The sequence below is a fragment of the Cynocephalus volans genome, chromosome 9 (genome assembly GCF_027409185.1).
Source record: "Cynocephalus volans isolate mCynVol1 chromosome 9, mCynVol1.pri, whole genome shotgun sequence".
In the NCBI taxonomy this organism is placed as follows: domain Eukaryota; kingdom Metazoa; phylum Chordata; class Mammalia; order Dermoptera; family Cynocephalidae; genus Cynocephalus; species Cynocephalus volans.
In genome coordinates, this window is record NC_084468.1 from 94,212,433 (window position 1) to 94,219,150 (window position 6,718).

A 6,718-nucleotide genomic window follows, 5' to 3' on the forward strand; every position below is an offset into this window, starting at 1 on the left:
TGCAATGGAATACTACTCTGCCATAAAAAAGAATGATATTCTGCCATTTGCAGATGAAGAGAAAATTATGTTAAAAAAAATAAGCCAGGCACAGAAAAAAAAAATACCACGTCTTCACTCATAACTGGTTGCTAAAAAAATAATAATAATTAATTTTTTAAAAAGAAAGATACAATGATCACAATAATACTTTGAACCAATAGATGAAGAGATATAGGGATCAGAAACGAAATAACCAGCCCAGGGACTCTTGGATTCAGAACCAGAAGCTACATGTTCTTACCTCTGGTCTAATTCCACCATATGGTCAAAGAAAATTGACAGCGAGCAAGATGCCAAATTTAAAAAACCTGCCTGAAGCAATCCAAGGCAGAATTCATATTTCTTACTGTTTCAAACACCTAAGTTAAATGGTATTGTTTTAAAATACCAATCAGTTTTAAGCTCACTTATTCATTCAAGAAATATGTTGAATGGCTAGAATATGAAAAGCCCTGTTAAAATCTTTAAGATGAAGAATTTTGCCTAAATGAAAGGCTATACTTGTAGTTTCTTCTCTGTACACTTTTTTTTAAGTCTAAAGAAGTTTTTTTAAAAAATAGAAATTGCTATCAGCATCAGATTTTAAGTACTGTACTCTATAAACTGTGTATTGAAACATCTCTTTGCTTCTCTCTTGTGAAAATAAAGATCGTACTAAAAATCTTAAAGGCAAAGTTATGTTGCAAGTTAAAGAATTTTCTCTGGGAGCCTGGAGTTAATTTAATACCATTTAGCTGCATAAGATGTACATTCTTTCTGCTCTGTTAATAAAAAATGTAATTGTAAGGAAAACAAAGTTTTGGTCCTTTCAGGAAACATCCAATCAGGTACGCAGAGTGATGGAGTTTGGATGTGTTGTTCCCCCAAAACTCATGCAGAAATCTGATCCCCAATGTGACAGTGTTGGAATCAGTGTGGGAGTCATGGGGGCAGATGTGTCATGAATGGATTAATGGTCTCCCTGGGGGAGGGGGGCGTGAGTGAGTTCTTTCTCTATTAGCTCCTGCAAAAGCTGGTTGTTTAAAAGACCCTGGCACCTTCTCTCTCTCTCTCTCTCTCTCTCTCTCTCTCTCTTGCTTCCTCTCTCTTGCTTCCTCTTGCCATGTCATCTGCTTGTACCTGCCGGCTGCCTGCCACTTTTCTGCCATGAGTAGAAGCAGCCTGAGGCCCACACCAGACGCAGCTGTCTCAGAATCGTAAGCCAAATAAACCTCTGTTCTTTATAAATTACCCAGTCTCAGGTATTTCTGTTATAGCAACACAAACGGACTAAAACATAGAGATAAGTTGTAGACAGAATCTCCTAAGGGACCACAACTCAAGCCTCTGGTGAGAGTTGCTGCTGGGTAGAAAGCTGAACATAGTGAGATAATAAGGACTGGACTGGGAACATGGTACCCCTGAGACCCAAGTCCTGCCCCTGTTAGTAACTGGCTGTGTGACCTCTTTGGGCCTCACTTTCCTCATCTGTCAAAGATTTGGAAAGATGATCTCTCAGGTCTCTGCGTAGCTTTACTATTCCATTGTTACAGCCTCCCATTCTGAGCATCTTGGCTGTGTCCATGAACTAGTACTCAAATATTGCCCTTGTCCTCCCACTCCAACTTCCTCTGCAGCTCCCAGATGTAGGGAATTGGGAAGTCTCTGCGCATCTCTCTCCTCCCTGCTTTTCTGTTACTTGTGGCATATTCAGGAATAAATATAGATGGCGGGAAGAGGACTGAATTGGAAAGCAGGTGCTGTAGTTTGAATGTGTCCCCCAAAGTTCATGTGTTGGAAACTTAATCCCCAATGCAACAGTATTAAGAAATGGAACCTTTAACACGGGATGAGGTCATGTGGGCTCTGCCCTCATGATGGATTAATGTCATTATTGTGGGAGTGGGTTTATCATAAGAGTGAGTTTGCTATCATTGAAAGTAATTTGTTATAAAAGCGAGTTCAGCCCTCTCTTGCTCTCTCTCTCTTTCTCTCTCCCCCTCTTGTGTGCATGTGCGAGTGCACGTGTGTGCTCTCTTGCCCTTCCACCTTCCACCACAGGATGATGCAGCAAGAAGGTCCTCACCAGATGCAGGCCCCTCGATCTTGATACATAAAATAAACTTCAGTAAAGCTGTTCTTTTTTTAAAAGAGAGAGAGAGAGGCACAGCAACTAACTGCAAAATCTGACTTGACTGGATTCAGTACTGGAAGGAAAAAATCTATAAAGGACATTACTGGGTCAATTAACTAAACTGGAATACAGATGATAGATTAGGTAGAAATATTGTATCAATATTAAATTTACTACGGTTAACAACGGTACTGTGGTAATGTAAGGGAATCACCATATTCTTATGAAATATATATTGAAATATTACGGGTAAAGGATTATGATGTGTGCAACCTACCCTTAAATGGTTCAGAAATTATATATATATAGCTGTATATAGATAATAGATAAAATAGAACAAATGATAAAACAAATGCAGTAAAATGTTAACAATAGGTGAATCTGGGTAAGGGGTATATGGGTTTTTGTGCACTATTCTTATTCTCTCAACCTTTCTGTGAGTTTGCAATTATTTCCAAAACAAAAGTTGAAAAAATGTTTTTAATACACTTGTGATCATGACTGTCATAAAAAGGTCCACGCTGATCTAGCCTCTTTCTACTTTTCCAATTTCATCTTCATTTACCCAAAAGAACACAATGCTTTGATTATTCTTCACTAATTGTATTTCCAGACCACTCTCAGTTCTCCATTCCTTCATGGTTTCCATACACGTTTTTCTTTCTGTCTGGAATGTATTTCTGACTCTTTCTCTGTTTGAAAACCTTTATAATTATCCTCAAGACTCTGCTGTGATGTCTCCATTACGATGAAGTAGTTTAGCATGCTGTTTAGAAGCAACAGCTTTGTGTTCAAGTAGACCTGAGTATTCAACCCTGTATTCAACCTGGCTCTGCTTCCCCCTGCTGTCAGGCCTCAGGAAAGTTATCTTCCCCTCTAAACTTCAGTTGTGCCATATGCAAAATGAGCACAAAAATAGTGACATATCTTATGAGTGATGGGAGTGGATGAAAAAATACGCATGAGATGCTTAGCACAGAGTCTGCAAATTGAGCTTTCATTAAACATTAACTGTTACCCTTGTGACTCACCCCTGCTCCCTGCTCCCAACACACCTATCCACATCCCATGGCCTGGCCTCTCACATTCCTTTCTGGAAAGCACTTATAACATTGCTATTGTGACTTAGTTCCATTTTTACTTCTACTTTATTAACAGCACTTTGAAGGGCAAAGACCACATTCTAGTCACTTTTGATTCTTTTCCAGCAACTAGTGTCATATCCAGTTAAACAATAAAAGTTTCATGCTCATTCAGATCCCTATATGCGCCAGCAGCAAAAAAGAAAAAAAACTTTCTTGCTCTAAAAAAGCAATGACAAGCTTACTTGTTATTTCCAAAATCAATAATTTTACTTTTAAAAGTAAAATAAGGAGTCACTATCAGCCTTCTAAATATCTGGCTCCGAAGCATGACTGAAAATTAGAGTCAGTCAAAACATTTAAATTCTTTGTTAGCCTTTAATTCATTTATAGGTAAACTGGCAATTGGGATCTTTATGAGAGATAATTTAGAAGTTAGGATAAGTAACTTTGGATCGTTGTGGCTAGCATTCAAGGTACTTGAGAAGGGATAAAAGGGGATAGATGATTTTAGAGCATTGGAACCAGGATTTAGAAGTTTGGTCTTTATCCTGTGGATAAAGCTTTTAAAAGGAGGTGAGTGCAGTGATTCAATTTATAACTTTTGACTATCAATTTTAGAGGAAAGTGGAGTTTGGGATGGAATGATGGGACAATAGGTACAGCAGGTGCATTAGGAATGGGAGCAGCCTCGACGCAAGAGATAAAAGCTGGGATAAAATGCCAGCAATTAGGAATAGAAATAAAGGGTGGTGGGGAGGAGTGAGGAAGCCCTTTCTGAGGTGGAATCAATGGCATTTGGTGCCTGGCTGGAAAGGGATGTGGTGGGGAGGGGTGGAGGAAACTCTTAGTTGGGGGATCATCATAAACTGAGATATTAAATGCAAGAAGAGGTGGAAGGTATTTTGGGGGGAAGTAAGAAATTACAGGCTCAAATTTTGATAAGTTACATTTGAGGTATCTGAGAATTTCCAAGTAGAGGTGACCAGTAGATGATTATAAATGGATGTTTGCATTTAAGAAACAAGAGTCTGCACACTAGAAATCAGGATGGTATAAAAAACACATGACACTTACAGAGTCTTCAGGTAGAAGCATTGGGAATTAGTGTGGGAAGCTTGCAGCTCTGGGGTTCATTGGTAAGAATGTCCAGATTAATTAATTTGCTTAACTTTTATGATAGTATAACAGCTAAATTCAAATCTAGGCATATATAATCTTTACTGGAGACCATCCCAATTTGTTTTCCCCTTAATAGCACGGGTACTTTCTAAGGAGTATGGAATTATGAAAAGCATGGGAGCCTTGAAGTCAGAATAGGTTCAAATATGAGCCTGGTCAGTTATTAGGTGAGTTACATTTAACAAATAGCTTAATTGCTGTGAACCTCAGTTTCTTCACTTTTAGGTAAGAATAACACAGATGTCGTAGGGTTGTTATGAAGAGGCAAAACAGCATAATAGTCAAGAACATGGGCCCTGAAAACAGACTGTCCTGGTTTTGAATTTTACCAGGGCCATTTGTTAGCAGTGTGATCTTGGCTAAGTGTCTGAAACTGTCCGGGTCAAAGTTTTCTTATCCACAAAAAAACGGTTCCAGTAGTACCACATAGGGTTACAGTGAGCATTTAGTGAATCAATTCACATGAAGTACCTAGAACGGTGTAGAACATAGTAAAGGACTCAATAAATATTGGCTGCTGCTATATACAAAACCGTTTAAACATAAATAAGCAAGTAGTGTATAAAAATTGCTCAAAAGGATGACCATCATTATTACCATTGTTGTTAAGGCTAGTAAATGGTTAGCTCTAGATGTATAAAACTTTACACCTGGAGACCCTGAGAAAACAAATGAAAAGGCCTGATTTGTGTGAAAGGTCGTATTCTGTAGTCACTTCCCCCTTGGGTGGTAATGAATCTGTACTGCCCCATCCTCATTGCCCCACTTGGTGAGGCTTGTGAGATCTCATGCAAGCATTTTGGAGATTGTTGGATGAAATTAGAAAAAACAGTTCATTCTCAATAATTCAGAAATCTTTCACTTCCTATAAAACAGAAGAGGACTCCTGACCCACACTCAGCAAATTCCACAGCCACTATGATTATGGAAAGATAAGCAACTGTTTCCCTTTGTGTGCAGTATCTGTTTGAGGTGAAATGAACATTTCATCCCCTTAGCAACAGAGTCCAAATAGACTCTTACCCAGATTCGGGAATATGCTTGCAACTCTAAATCAAGATTGCATCCGCTGTACTACATATCACCTTCTTTTTTCCAAAGGCAACATTTTATATAAGTGTTCGTTTTGAGTGTTTTTTTTACTACTTTGTTCCCAGGAGTCCTGTGTTTCTGGACTTGAATTTTAACTTGTGGTTCAGGAATGCCACAGTGCTCTGTAACTGAGAAAAAGAGATTTTCCAAGTAGGGGAGAAAATGGAGGGAGCAGTTAGTATTGGGACAACTGCCAGCATGATAAGAAAAACTAAGACACGTATTTAAAGTCTGCCAGGATAAATATTTTTCTAAAAGCTCAAGAGGATAAAATGATATGTGACATTATTCAGTGTTATTAGAAATCTTGCCTTATATGTTTCATATGTCATTCTGAGAGTATGTTTCAATAGGGTATACAAACACGTGACTATGTCCCTCTCAACTATTTATATATTTTAATCATACAAATCATATGACCATTTCCTTGAAAATTCTGCTGACAAGAATGGCAATGTCATCCATCATTCATTATGCAGTAGTAAGCTTTTGGTTGAACCTCCTAGGCTTTGCTGTTGTGCCACTCTGAGCAGCCACAGCTTCTGGCTTTTTGCCCTGTGAAATCTAAAAATTGCCAAAAAAAACAGGAGAGGCAGGATTAATTTTTCACTCTTTCCTTAGTAAGCCAGAAATCATTAATTTTCCACAGATGGAAGGAAAATTCCACCTTACTCAATGGATGCTGACCTCGAATGCTCCTGCTTGTTAACAAACCCTGTCATTGAGTCAATGTGTCTATCACCTGGCAGGGTGTAGACTGAGTGTCAGCTCAGCTCTCGCTGCTTGCCTGCTTCATAAAGCATGAAGCCTAGGAAAGCATTGATGTTTTTTGTCCGCCACTGCTTTGTCGGAGTCAAAGGACCTACTGTACTCCTTGCTTCTGCTGTTCTCAGAGCCAACCACTGTATACATTGTCAAATAATGCTTCTTCAATATCTATTTTTTAAGTATTACTGTTATCCATTTATGGGACAAAAATAAAAGCAGTCATTACTTACTCTCTTCTCTGTTCCAGCCTTTTCCTTTGTCAAAGCACTTGTTGTCTCTGAGCTGGTTCAGTGACCAGGGTCATGCTTCCCAGTACTTCAATCTTTCTTCAGAGAAAATGAAGCACAGTCCCAAGAAGAGAGTGAAGGCACAAATCAGGGACTACGGAAATTGTTCCTGAGCTCCTGAAGTCCCAAGGACTCATTTGGGAAAAGACTTG